This window comes from Haematobia irritans, chromosome 4, assembly GCF_050003625.1.
Source record: "Haematobia irritans isolate KBUSLIRL chromosome 4, ASM5000362v1, whole genome shotgun sequence".
In the NCBI taxonomy this organism is placed as follows: domain Eukaryota; kingdom Metazoa; phylum Arthropoda; class Insecta; order Diptera; family Muscidae; genus Haematobia; species Haematobia irritans.
Genome location: NC_134400.1, coordinates 212,654,196 through 212,667,181, shown reverse-complemented (window position 1 = coordinate 212,667,181; position 12,986 = coordinate 212,654,196). Strand labels below are relative to the sequence as shown.

The 12,986-nt window shown below is 31.8% G+C and overlaps 1 long non-coding RNA gene across 1 annotated transcript; it reads left to right on the top strand.

Moving 5' to 3' along the window:
• The first annotated feature begins 917 nt into the window (after positions 1-917).
• Positions 918-1,616, top strand: LOC142235276 (uncharacterized). Its single transcript, XR_012721855.1, has 2 exons — positions 918-1,339; positions 1,407-1,616. It is a non-coding gene; the product is annotated as an uncharacterized LOC142235276 (long non-coding RNA).
• The last annotated feature ends 11,370 nt before the right edge of the window (positions 1,617-12,986 follow it).

Genomic DNA, 12,986 nt, shown 5'->3' with positions numbered 1-12,986 from the left:
GCACGTTGTTGGCGGCGTACCACTCCATGGCCTTTTTACCGTAATGGCAAGATGCCAAATCCGGCCAAAACAGTATGGAACAACCGTGTTTCTTCTGGAAAGGCAGCAGACGTTTATTCAAACACTCTTTCACGTAAATTTCTTGGTTGACAGTCCCGGAAGCTATGAAAATGCTGCTTTTCAAGCCACAGGTACAGATGGCTTGTCAAACCAGATATTTCTTTGCGAACTTTGACAGTTTTATGTGCTTGAAAATATCTGCTACCTTTCCCCTTCCTTTTGCCGTATAAAACTCCTGTCCCGGAAGCTGCTTGTAGTCGGCTTTGACGTAGGTTTCGTCGTCCATTACCACGCAGTCAAACTTCGTCAGCATCGTCGTGTACAGCCTCCGGGATCGCGCTTTGGCCGTCGTATTTTGTTTATCATCGCGATTTGGAGTCACTACCTTCTTGTAAGTCGATAGTCCGGCTCGTTTTTTGGCTCGATGCACGGTTGCAGACGATACACCCAGCTTATTTGCGGCATCTCGGAGAGAGAGGTTAGGGTTTCGCTTGAAACTACCGGCAACTCTCTTTGTCGTCTCAGCGGCTTCCGGTTTTCGATTTCCCCCCGATCCAGACTTCCTGGCTGTCGACAAACGTTCCCCAAACACTTTAATTATATTTGTAACGGTTGATTTGGCAACTTTTAGCGATTTTGCCAGCTTTGCGTGCGAGTAGCTCGGATTTTCGCGATGCTCGAGCAAAATTTTGATACGCTGCTCTTCTTGCTTGGACGGCATTTTGACAACTGAAGAGTGAATTCCAGAATCAAAATAGGAGCAACATTCTACACATACACCTTCAAAATGAGGGGTGTTCAGGTTTTTTAAATGCAAAATTGAAATAAATACGTCAAGTTTATTCAACTTAAAAAAAAATATTCATATAATCTCATGTGTAGAAAATTTTATTTATACAATATTTTTATAATATTAAATTGAGCCGACGGGCTTTTTGGGCAGCAAATAAATCAATTACTTCTTCAGTCGGCACATTTATTCGGTGATGAACCAATCCATTGAGTCTACTCTCGCTACCCTGCCAGCATTTCAAAGTTCCATTTCATCCTCATCGCTACTACAGACTCGTAAATGTCACCACAACCATCGCGAACTGTGATGGGGGAAGCATATCAAAAAGTACAAAATGTACATGAAAGTATTTTGCCATCACTACTGTTAGAAGAGCCATTTTATTTTTTGTGAAACGCCAAGCGCAACCAGCTTGTTATATTTTATTTAAATAAAAACGAAAATAAAGTATTGAAGACATAGATATTACGCTTAAAATTGTGAAAGGTATATGGTGAACAATTTTCGACTTTCCAAATAGAATAAAGTGATCGTTTTTCAAATATATTTCCAGGTACGCTGTCTCCATCGAAAATAAACAAACTGGCTGATAGACTCTGCAATATGTAACTTGCTACTTAAAACTCAACATCAGTCTTTTATTAATGCAAAAAATTATGTTAAATGTGATGAGATAAACCGAAAAATGTTTTATTTATAAGAAATTATAAATGTTTAATCAAATCAATAAACATCTACACAATCGTGTTTTACATGACCACAATGATTCTTCTACAAATACCTTAAAATGCACTTTTTATGATAGTTTGCAGGGGTTCTTATTGGCGTCCTTCGAAATTGATCTAAATAGGCACCTAATAATTGCACTGATGAGAAACTTTTTCGTAGTAACTTGGCGTGGTACAACTTCTCAATAGTGACGGCGCTTTTCCGACGAGTTTTTGATGTCGTATATGATTGTTTTCGACGTAGTGGGGATTCTCAGAAGCGCCCTCAAATTCAAAAAATGTTGGCAGGGTAGTCGAATTTCTAAGATACGTCTTTAATCTCTTCATTGTTGAAAATGAAAGTTCGGATGAGTACGTTGAAAATGCAGTACTATAGTACTTTTTTCAATACTTTTTCACCCCGGTCAGTACCGTAGTACCCCCGCGAATGATTTAGTACCTTTTGTGTAGAGATTTTTGAGTCGATATCAGATTTATGGTACAATAGCTTTGACAAAATATTTTAATATTTTGAGAAAGTCTTTATCAACCTTATTTGCTAATAGTCTTTTACAAATATGGCAAAACAGACATGTTCATGTGGGAAGCAAATCTCGATTTTGTAAAAGACATAGTCAAAAACAGGATTTTATTGAACATCAAGAATGTGTTAGTCGAAAAAAGAATGCGATTCTATATAATCGATTTTTTATTTCGGTAGAAAATGTTGTCAAAATTTTATTTCTATATAGAATTTTTGCAAAATTTTATTTTTATAGAAAATTTTGTCAAAATTTTATTTCAATTGAAAATTTTATTTATATAGTAAATTTATGCAAAATTTTATTTCTATAGAAACAAATTTGCAACATTTTTTTTCTACAGATTTTTTTGCAAATTTTTATTTTTATAGAAAATTTTTGCAAAATTTTATTTATATAGAAACTTTTGTCAAAATTTTATTTTCTTTAAAATTTAGTCTCTTGACAATAATTTTCCAGTGAAATTTTTGTTGAAATTTAGTAAAAAGTACCTTTCCGCTCAAAAAATACCTTTTTTGTACTTCCTTAAAAATTGTATTTTCCATCCCTGAGTAACTGGCAAAGTGACCAAAATTTTTAAAAGAATATGCACGTTTGGAAATATCTCTTTATTGCACTCTCCAAGTGCTTCCATCGCTGAATTAGGCAGGTTCTTTTCGCAGGTTTTGCGCCATTTCATTTACACATGTGTGTTTGGCTGTTTCGTTGTTGTTGCTATGGCCAAACAAAGCGAGTCATGTTCACAAAAAGAACAACAAACACAAATAAAAAGCAGAAAGACATTTTCCAAAAATGAAATTTGTGGTGCGAGAACAAAAACAATCAATTTTTTTCGACCATCGTTTGGCGGGCTTTTCAACTAGTATTCTATGATTTGTGCAAGTTTTAAAGGTAAGCGTTTTTCAAAATAAAACCTCCAGCTTTTCTTCAACATCTTCGATAAGATTTTTCTATGCAGCTAAAAATATATATTTATTTATATAAAAATATTTATTCATTTCGGGGGGGGTTTGATCCCCCTCACCCCCCCCCCCCCCCACCTGAATACGGCCTTGCTCCCTGATATACATAAACAGTCTTACACAAGTTTACATACCCCTGAGTTTTTAACCTTCTAACTAAACATGTTGCTTGTTGTTGTTTATAAACCACACTAAACAATTTTGTGTTAAAAATTAACAAATACTTTGTTTTTCAAATTATTTTACAAAAATGAAAGCATGTAACATATATGCATAGTTTATAATATTTATAACATTTTATTATTTAAATAAAATACAAATTCTTTAATCGTATGTAAACTTGTGTAAGACTGTGCATGTCGTAAGTGAAAAAGAAAACAATATTCCCATTATAATTTATAAAATGACTTCTGTCGTTAACTTCAAAATTACTTCAGAATTATCTAATTTTATACCAAAATAAAATTTAAATGCCTTTGAAATAAAATAAATGGTAAAGGCTTTAGTTATTCATACAACCCAACCGAATCTATCCATTTACTCACTCTTAACGAACTACGATTATTTTGTACAAGTTTCCAAAACTTCTTAAAATTCTTTACAAATACAACACACATGCCGGAATTCTTCATCCTCAATTGAACATTTTCTTTTATAGGTAAACTTAGTATTCACTATTTTCACTTCAGGTTTTTCCCATGTGTAATGGAAAATAAAAGGGGTAGATATGAATACTCCCCAAGCGATTGGTTGAATATGCTAAGTCCATTAGCCAGATTAATTTTTGAGGACATCCCACCATTTGTATATAATCATTACCTACCCAATTTTGCTTGTTTCGTTCGAATGTTATAAATATTGCTTTGCATACTTTCAGGCTATACACGCCTTCGTTTGAATGCTTTACAGTTTTAAAAGCATAGGACGCTTTTAACTTGATTATGCATTACGGTACTGATTACATCCGTACTCTTAGCGAAATTGAAAGGTGGCACAATATGACATAAAGGTGGCACAAAACTTTAAAAAATATGGCATTTCATGGCACAAATGTATCAAATTCAAAAAATGTTGCGAAAGTGACATATAGTAATAATTTTTCAATGGAATTAGCCAATATGTCTTTTGAAGATATTTAAGTTTAAACAAGCGTATACGGTCGTAAGTTCAGCCAGGCCTAATCTTATGAACTCTCCACTATGAATTGCGTAGAAACTTCTACTAAAGACTGTCCACCACAATCACATTACTTGGCTTGTGTTAATACTTACCGATGGCAACGTATCTTAAAACGTCTGTACATCGTCTTCTAAATTCTATGTTAGACCATACGTGGTATATATTAGACAAAAACAAGTATATACTGCCGTAAGTTCGGCCAGACCGAATCTTATGTACCTTCCACCGTGGATTGCGTAGAAACTTCTACTAAAGACGGTCATCCACAATTAAATTACTCGGGTTGCGGCCGATGACAAGGCATCTTTAAACTTCTTAACATCATCTTCTAAATTGTAGGTTAGTCCATGCGGTATATATAGTAGACCAAAGATAGGTCGAATAAATACGTAGGTTAGGTTAGGTTAGGTTTGGTGGCAGCCCGATGTATCAGACTATTCAGTCCATTGTGATACAACATTGGTGAACTTCTCTCTTATCACTGAGTGCTGCCCGATTCCACGTTAAGCTCAATGACAAAGGACCTCCTTTTTATAGCCGAGTCCGAACGGCGTTCCACATTGCAGTGAAACCACTTAGAGAAGCTTTGAAACCCTCAGAAATGTCACCAGCACCAGCATTACTGAGGTGGGATAATCCACCGCTGAAAAACTTTTTGGTGTTCGGTCGAAGCAGGAATCGAGCCCACGATCTTGTGTATGCAAGGCGGGCATGCTAACCATTGCACCACGGTGGCTCCCAATAAATACGTATATATTCAGATTTTGTACTGTTTGGTAGATTGATGTTTTTGAAGATTTTGCAAAATCTTCCAAAACATCAATCTCTCCAACTATGAAATGCTTCATAAATTTTCTATATAGAAAAAACATTTTGACAAAAGTTTCTACAGAAATAAAATTCTGACAAAATTTTCTATAGAAATAAATTTTTGACAAAAAATTTCTATAGAAATATAATATATGGGGGCTATAAAATAGATCGAAACGGACCGTACTCTAGCGAAATGTACCAAATTTCAACCGGATCGGATTAATTTTGCTCAGCCGGATCGGATGAAATTTGCTTCTCTTTGAGGCTCCGCACACCCAGAGAAGGAATATGATCACCTCAAACATGTTTTAAGAGCAAAATGTTATTTTTGGGTGGTGACCATGTAACATGGTATTTTCTCGAAAATCTTGCATCTGATTTCGGCAAGCAGGTTATATTTGATGAAAAAATAACATTTTAGTGGCAAAACATGGTCACCATACGAAAATAACATTTTGCTCTTAAAACATGTTTGAGGTGATCGTTTTCCTTCTCTGCATGCAAGTAAATTTTGGGGATCGGTTTATATGGGGGTAATATGTAATTGTGGGCCGATGTGGACCAATTTTTGCATGGGTGTTAGAGACCATATACCAACATCATGTACCAAATTTCAGCCAGATTGGACGAAATATGTTTCTCCTAGAGGGTGCTATAAGTAAAAGTGGTCCGATATGGTCCGATTGCAATACCATCCGACCTACATCAGTAACAACTACTTGTTTCAAGTTTCAAGTCGATAGCTTGTTTCGTTCAGAAGTTAGCGTGATTTCAACAGACGGACGGACGTGGCTAGAGCGACTCAGGGTCTTAGAGCAATATGTCGATGTGTTACAAACGGAATGACAAAGTTAATATAGCCCCCATCCTATGGTGGAGGTTATAAAAATATTTTTTATTATTGTTGAAGCCTAGAGGATTCTACGAGTGGGTAAATTTGACCTGCCAAAGTGGAACCTCCAACAATCTAAACAAAATGCCGAATCATAGCAAATTTACGCAAAAAAATTATATTTATAAGAATCACTCCCCGAATTTTTTTAATATGCGTGGATATGTGGACCTAGTACTTATTTAGCATATTGTAAAGATATCACTACAATGTCTTTATCCGCCCGCACATAAAAACCGATCTATCTTTCCCACCCCATCCGAACTCATCACAAAGCAATGACAACGATGAGTAACGTGCGTGTTGTTATTAAAACATCAACGGTAATCTTAACATCATTCCGTCACATTCGAACAATGATGACAATCACGTCAAACTTTTTGACAACAATACGTGGCAAGTTGATTGTGGTTTTGGCAATTGAGTCTTAGTGGGTGAGTGGTGGTTACAGGAATCATATATGGGGTGACTCACACCCACTTTTACAATCCAGAAAGAGTTAGAAAATTGTATCAAATCTCCTCGACGACTTTCATCCATATTTGGTTGTAAATTGTATGACTTTTTTCCCAGGTAGATTTCATTCATCCCACCATCTCTATATAAAATGCGATTAAAGGATAAAGATAAAGGCTTTGCTTTGTTTTGTATTCCTTTTTCTATCCCTTAGATGGCTAAAGTATAAAATATGTTAATGTCTTTTACGTGATTGGAATAATACACCAGGTTTTTATGAGATACCCGACATTCCCTTATCGAAGAAACAAAAGAGGTAATTTTTGTGCACGGGAAGGAGTAAGCAAAAGTTATGGGAAGATGGATGAGATGTATGTATCCTGCGGCTGAGAACTTGTAATTCACAAAATCTTAAAAAATCAATTAAAAATAATTTAATGTACTGTATTGTAATAGACAAGTATATACTTCTCGTAGTCATTTATATAATTGGGATGAAAATCCACAGATTATAGATTTCAAATCAAGGCGTTATTTCATCATTTTCTTGCACACTTACCAAGATGTTTATGATTCCTCTAAAACTCAAACAAAAAATGGTTCTTATAAATTCTGAATCTGATCTAGTCTTCATAGGTAAAATCTTTACATTTATCTGTGGGAAGCGTACTGGTTGAACTGATCTGCTGGGGAAAATATTTCTCATCAAACCCGCCTGACATTTTCAAAGGAAACTATTATATTTGATTCATGGTGGTGTGCATTAGCGTAGCTAGACAATGTTCCTAGGGGGGGCTATAGCCCCCCTAGCTAAAAATGTACAGACTGAACTTATAGGTTCAATTAATGATTTATTTCATAAAATTGAATAAAAAATTAGACATCAAAATAACTCGACAATTAATTTATAATAAAGCAACTAAAAGTAGTTCGACACTTTTCCCAGCAAAAAAATTGTGAGTTGTTCTAAAGGCACAACTTTAGAAGTGCTTCCAAAAATGTCCTCAATTATTTTAACTACACAGGAAGTTTTTTTACTTCATTTTTTTCATATTTTAATGTGTAATTTTTTGTTTTCTTTTTTTTCAAATAGATTAAAAAAGAGTACGAATAAGTAAATTGGTACAAATTATTCAAATTTTGCAACAAAACTGCTAAATTCATTATAGAAAAATCGATAATTTTGGAAATTATTCGAAGAAAAACGTTTCAAACAAGCGTCAGAATGCATTAAAAATCATAAAAAAAAATATAAAAATTATTTATTTGGGAAAATATCACAAAATTTTTTAATTCACTTTCAAAACACTGAATTCGGATCTCACCTTAAGAAGTGATGCAAATTCATTGCAACGGCTGTTGAAACGGTGGACATTTGTCCTATGACAAACTCATATTACATTCATTGCTTCTCCGCCAATTTTGCACCACTTCTAGACCCAAAAAGAACATTTTCACTACTTTTTGGCAACGTTTTTTCGCAGCATTATTAAGATATTACTTTATGAAAGAATAGTTTTAATATCAATTACTATTTTTTTAATTAAATTGACTAAACTAAATCAATCATAAGTTCAACCACAGCTTTATTTCATAAATATCTGACTTCAAACATTGCCATCGGCAACTGCTACCACAACCCAAGTAATTCCATTGTTCATGAAAGTCTTTAGCGGAACTTTGTGCGATTGTATATACTTGTTTAATTTATATAAAAATTAAAAAAAACTATTGACATTTATTGAAAAATGTAAAATCATAAATAGAGTTTCAAATTCTGGGGGGGGCTACAATTTTTCTGGGGGGGTCTAAGCCCCCTCCCCAGAGGCCTTCCTACGCTTATGGTGGTGGGTACTTAAGATTCGGCCTGGCCGAACTTCCGGCCGTATATACTTGTTTTACTTGAAACATAGCAAAAATTCTTCTGAAAGTCGATTCTATATTTGGAAAATAAAGTTGTCCTTAACTCGTTTTTAATGGACTCTGATGGCTTATGAAGGAAAAAAGCTGAAAAAAAATAAAATTTTCTTCCTAGAAGCAAGCACACAAAACCCAACTTTAAAAGAGAATTGTGTCTAAAAAATATCCTTACTTGTATTCTCCGCTTCTTGGGCTCGGAATCAATACCAAAATTTCTAAAGTAAAGACAAAATCTGTGGAACAGGGCATGCTTTTTTTCAGTGTACATCACTATTTCATATTTAATTTTAATAAATAAAAGAAAAACTGAAAAAAATCTTTTTTCACATTTCGTCGCTACTGAATTATGCTGGCACATATTTCATGCGAAATTTTCAGTTCTTCTATCATTTTCTGCCTTATAATTTAAATGCAAATACCTTATTATCGAGATGATAACTAGAGCATTCGCACAAACAAGAATATCATGGAACCACCCATACAAACAACAGTATTTTAAAATAAATGCTTAACAATAGAAAAAAAACGAAGATGTATAAAACAGAAAACAATAATTCTTAGAAATACAGTCAAGGAAATATTTTAATATTGTATCTCTTTAGCTTTTTCCCCTCTCGAAAAAGATAGTTAAAGTAACAATCTCTTGTCTACAAAATATCCATAAAGCTTAACATTCAGTTAAGTATGGTGTAAGCCTTTAATGGGCAACAAACAAAAAACTTATATCAAAGTAATAACATAAAATTTATTTGCAAAAATAGATTTTTGCAACAAATCCTTAAAGCCTCACCATTCGTATAATAAAGGAGGGCAAGGTTAATGTTTTAAAGCAATTACCCCTGAATATATAATATTAAATGCCTGAAAGTATGCAATATCAAAAATATTGTGGTGAGAGTTGGTAGTCTAATGAATGCCGTTGGCACAATCAATTTCAAGATTAGCTTACTTTTAGTAAACCGATATACATATATGTATATGTAGATATACATATGTGTATATGTATATGTATATATTATTTTAATGATGACTTGGAATTAATTTGTACAGATTTTAATTATACAAATGTTTATAAAAGGGCCTATTAATGTTAGGACCATATATTACGTATGTGTGTGTGTGTGCATGTGTCTCTCCAAGAAGGAGACAAATCTGTATGACAATGAGATTACATTCTAAGAAACCTCTTTTTGCTAATTCAATCCATATTAGCCGGTAACGAGGTGAGTAAAGGGGGATGGTAGATTTCCTTCAAAACGATATGTAAATATGACAATGGCGTGATTGTTTTCTTAAATAACAGTAACAACAACAAAAACAATGGCGATTATCTCGACAATGCTTACGGGGGGAAATTACTTAGCAGTAAAACAATTTGCTTATGTTGATAATAATGCTTATACGCTTATATAGCATTTCTCCTTTCACCTCATCTAGGGTTGCCAGTACTAGGGATATTTTCTCAATTTGGAATTTTTTTCCTGTGAATTTGGACAAAATTGTTTAGAAATTTTGGCATTTTCCGAAATCTATTAAGTATTGGTAACAGTCAGTTTCTCTTAGTCCCACTAACGATTACGACGACAATGATTTTGGGTTAAAATTACATGACAGTAAAACAATAATGTTTGTAGCATTTCTCCATGGACCTCATGCAGTGTCAACAATTTGAAGATTTTTTCCCTGTAAATGAGGACAATATTCTACAGATTTGCACTTGGGAATTTGACGGGGTATTTTAAGAAATTTGCGGATTTTTAAAAAATCTAGCTAGTAATAGTATTGCCAGTTTTTCTAAGTCGCACTAAATCTTCCGTTCGACTGATATGACAACCAAGTGAGTAAAGTGAAACTCGGGCGGCCCGGTACACCGTAAAAACACCACTACTGTACTAGCAAATAAAATCATTTGTGGCATATTATTAAAATCAATTTGGGAAAAGAAAGACGGTTGCCATTATTGCTTGAATTCCACCAAAAATGGTAGATTTCTTGATGTTTTGGTAGATTTTGCAAATAGGTGCTTCACACTTTTTCGATAGAAATAAAATTTTGCCAACATTTTTTATAGAAATAAAAGTTTGACAAAATTTTCTATAAAAAATCTAATTTGACAAAATTTTCTATAGAATTAAAATTTTGACAAAATTTTCTATAGAATTAAAATTTTGACAAAATTTTCTATAGAATTAAAATTTTGACAAAATTTTCTATAGAATTAAAATTTTGACAAAAATTCCTATAGAAATAAAATTTTGACAAAAATTTCTATATAAAAAAAATTTAGACAAAATTTTCTGTAGAATAAAATGTTGACAAAATTTTTCTATAGAAATAAGGCTTTGGCAAATTTTTCTATAGAAACAAAATTTTTTATAGAATTAAAATAAAATGTTGCCGATTTTTTCTATAGAAATAGCATTTTAACAAAATTTTCTATAGAAATAAAATTTTGACACAATTTTCTATAGAAATTAAATTTTGACAAAATTTTCTATAGAAATAAAATGTTTACAAGATTTTGTATAGAAATACAATTTTGACAAATTTTTCTATAGAAAAAACATTTTGATAAAATTTTCTATGTAAATAAAAATTTGATAAAATTTTGGCAAAAATTTCTATAGAAATAAAATGTTCACAAAATTTTGTATAAAACTAAAATTTTGATCAAAATTTGTATAGAACTAAAATTTTGACCAAAATTTGTATAGAAATAAAATTTGCACAAAATTTTCTATAGAAAAAAAATTTTGAAACAAATTTCTATAGAAAAAAAAACATTTGACAACATTTTCTATAGAAATAAAATTTTTCCATTTGTTTTGTTTTGTTATTGTTGGTTTTGTTCTTTAAGCATTGTTGTTGTTTTTTATTTCAGCTTAAAACCATACATTGACTAAACTACAAGAGTAGCTTAACCAACAGAGGAAAAGAATGTTTGTCAAATTTATTTGGGCAAAGCCCTATAGACTGCAAGATGGTTGGATGGACGCACGTTTCGGAATTACCACATTCCTCATCAGCATCCTCTACTTGCAGCAAAACTATCAACCAATTATCAGAATAAATTCAGGCAGTTTATTAAACCCAACAAAAACCACACTTGAACCCTCCGAAAAAAGGTTTTACATTGATAGCCGGCTTATGCCGAAATAAATTCGAAACAAACATATCTCTTTTCCTATGATATGTTTGTTTCGAATTTATTTCGGCATAAGCCGGCTATCAATGTAAAACCTTTTTTCGGAGGGTTCAAGTGTGGTTTTTGTTGGGTTTAATAAACTGCCTGAATTTATTCTGATAATTGGTTGATAGTTTTGCTGCAAGTAGAGGATGCTGATGAGGAATGTGGTAATTCCGAAACGTGCGTCCATCCAACCATCTTGCAGTCTATAGGGCTTTGCCCAAATAAATTTGACAAACATTCTTTTCCTCTGTTGGTTAAGCTACTCTTGTAGTTTAGTCAATGTATGGTTTTAAGCTGAAATAAAAAACAACAACAAGAAATAAAATTTTGACAAAATTTTCTGTAGAAATAAAATTTTGACAAAATTTTTTTATAGAAATAAGGCTTTGACAAAATTTTCTATAGAAATAAAATTTTGACAAAATTTTCTTTTTTTTGGCAAAATTCTTTTTCTTGACAAAATTTTCTATAGACATAAAATTTTGAAAAAAATTTCTACAGAAATAAAAATTTGAGAAAATATTCTATATAAATAAAAATTTGATAAAAATTTCTATAGAAATAAAATTTTCACGAAATTTTGAAAAGAACCAAATTTTGTATAGAAATAAAATTTTCACAAAATTTTGTGAATAACTAAAATTTTGACCAAAATTTGTATAGAAATAAAATTTTGACAAAATTTTCTATAAAACTAAAATTTGGCAAAAAAATTTTATAAAAATTAAATTTTGACAAAATTTTCTATAGGAATAAAAGTTTGACAAAATTTTCTATAGAAATAAAATTTTGACAAAATTTTCTATAGAAATTAAATTTTGACAAAATTTTCTATAGAAATAAAATTTTGACAACATTTTCTATAGAAATAAAATATTGACAAAATTTTCAATAGAAATAAAATTTTTACAAAATGTTCTATAGAAATAAAATTTTGAGAACATTTTCTATGGAAATAAGAGTTTGACAAAATTTTCTATAAAAATGAAATTTTGACAAAATTTTCTATAGAAATACAATTTTGACAAAATTTTCTTTTTTTGACAAACTTTTCTATAGAAATAAAATTTTGACAACATTTTCTATATAGAAATAAAATTTTGACAAAATTTTCTATAAAACTAAAATTTGGCAAAAAATTGTATAGAAATTAAATTTTGACAAAATTTTCTATTGAAATAAAATTCAGCAGGTATTTAAAAGTATTAGCCTGTGCTTTGGTAGATTTTGCAAATAGATACTTCATAAATGTTCTATAGAAATAAAATTTGATTAAATTTTCCATAGAAATACAATTTTGACAAATTTTCTATTGTAATGTGCAACTTGTTATTTATGTACTGTATTTAATAAGTATGTAGACTAAGTAGGCTAAGAATTTAAATTGATTGAATGAATGAAAAACAAGTATATACGGCCGTAAGTTCGGCCAGGCCGAAGCTTATGTACCCTCCACCATGGATTGCGTAGAA